We start from the raw sequence: 2,500 nt of genomic DNA on the forward strand, positions 1-2,500 counted from the left end.
ACATCCAAATGATGACTTCACTATTTCGCCGTTCGAGAGCTGGTCATTACTTGTTCACCTATTTTAATTTGATTTTTTTTATTATAAAGATTAGTTTAACAAATACTTTGCTAACAGCAAGGTTTACGCTTGAGCTTTTAATTGAATCAGTTAAAATGTAAAATAGATGGTAGCGTTGTCTAGAAGAAAAGAGTGTTCTGCTTTAAAGTTTATTCACAAGTCACTAGTATAAACACAATGTCAAAACGATACACTAGGTCAGGGCTACTGACACGCACGAGTATTAAGATATTTTGCCGGAGACTACTGCCCACTCGACCACTCTCTTCGCTTTTGACCCTACAAGAAGCCCTGGTACTGTGAGGGGCGTGTGGTGTGTCTCTACGAAGCATACATTTAACTAAACATTATAGACTTGACCTACTATGACCCGCTGGGGAAATTAACTTGGTCATCTCGAATCCTAACAATGGTAAAGGGGTCTTCACACAACGGTAAAGGTCTGACAAGCTCTGATAGATAGGTGACCTCTTGAATGCAGCGTGTGCCTTAAGTTAGGTGCAGAGGCAAGTGTCTTCTTGAGACTCGTTCATCTTTGATGGGAACATACAATGTGTTTACACACGCTTCCAGTAGTTTAATGTAAGGTTATACTGTTTCAGGCAACAGGATGACAAGATGTCATTTATTTTTGTATAAGCAGAACACTATGCATAAAGAACACACTTTCTCTTTCCACCTCTGAACTTGTAGGTTCCCCATTACATATTTGATCATGAAGGGGGCGGGGGGATTACAAAAACGAACCAAAGTCCGAGGAAAAGTGTTAGGCCGGCTGGGGTCTGGTGATAATGTCGTGAGGCGGAAGAGGCAGAGAGGCATGCAGACGAGGGGTCAGCCTAAGAGGCAGCAGCACAGGTCAAGGATTGACCTATCTTGTAGGTCATCTATTATATGTTTGGCCAGAGACGATATATAGCGTTTGTTTAGAGCGTGTAAGTAAATGACATTCCAGTATTGCAATATTAAGTGGTAATTCCCAACCTGTTTTGTTCGAGGCGTGAAGGTTTGGCTGGGGGTGGGACGTGAAACCTTAGTAAGCTAAATCCCTAGAAGACACTAGTGCCTCCACTTTTGTGAGACCGGATTTCAGTCCTCTTCTAGATTAGCAGATCAGACACAACCCCAACCATTTTATTATCTAGATAAAAAAATGTATCTGATAATGGTCACTGATCTTTTGACGATGGATATTAGTGAGAAAGGAATAATAAACTTTTTTTTTTTTTAGGTGGGCAGATTTTTACTTGTTATTATCTTCCTTGTGTTGGCTCTCTTCAATGAACGACTAGCCTTTTTCTTGGTATATTGACTTTAGCTGAAAGCGTGACATTTATCACAACGTTGCCACCACTGAAAGTTGTACGGTCATGATGGTCAGCGAGAAGTGTCAACTGAAGGAAGGCTAAAGTTTCTTCTCAGCATGTTTATTCTCTGGATATGTACAGGGGAATTGGAAGTTCTAATCTCGAGAGTTAAGTCATGTTCCTCTGGCCCGAGTTCTAGACCTTGTCTCTCCATCCCATGTTCAGATCCTGTCTCACTAATGTGTTTATGGGTCTCTGAAGTTCAAACGTTGAGCGCTCTCTCTCTCTCTCTCTGTATGAAATCAAGGTCTCAAGAAATCTTGCAATTCTATTAGTCCGACTCAAACAATTCAGAACATCTTTGAAGAACGTAGGACGTAGAAATATCTTCTTGATATTTCAGGATGTGAGTCACCATTTGCTTTTATAATGGGTATTATATGTCATTTTATGTTACATTAATTTCGACACATTCAGATGTTGCTATATAAGCTAAACGAGAATTAAAAAATACTGGGCTTATAATACTTTACATGAAAAATTAGAAAAACGTCAGTTTTATGATGACTGATACTGTTTGATCAGATTTTGTGTAAGCTTTTGACATGTCAAAAAAGATATCAAACTTTTAATTGCAGCATTTTTATATACTGCTTATCATTTACAGTGGATTACTAGTTTATTTTCAGAAGTAAAAAGTTCCCTACAAATAAGGATAGAAACAAAGATTTAAACAAAGTAAGCTTTCAGTAGCATACAATATTTTGATATAAACAGAGAAAAAAATAGACGAAACCATGAAGACAGAAGAGAGACAACGCTAAGACTTGGTAGAAGGAATAAACTATATTGACCAAATGAAAGATGTTAAATATTGCCATTGAATTTTCCCCTTTAAGGATGCACATTAAGTAAAAGTTTTCTTACATTAGAGAAGGAGCTGTAACGGCTAAATTGAGAACTGTACTCTCAGACTGTTGCTAAATATGATGATGTTCCAGGAACTGACATTAATTAAGATTAAAAGCTTGAAATTAAAATTACATAAATATTACATAAATATTAAAGCAATAACAATTACACAACAAATCAAAACTTGTTGGTCACCGTGAATGCCTGCTGATGACCAAGAA

Source organism: Penaeus japonicus, unplaced genomic scaffold (assembly GCF_977035675.1).
Source record: "Penaeus japonicus unplaced genomic scaffold, GWHDUDI00000001_assembly GWHDUDI00000022, whole genome shotgun sequence".
Taxonomy (NCBI): Eukaryota; Metazoa; Arthropoda; class Malacostraca; order Decapoda; family Penaeidae; genus Penaeus; species Penaeus japonicus.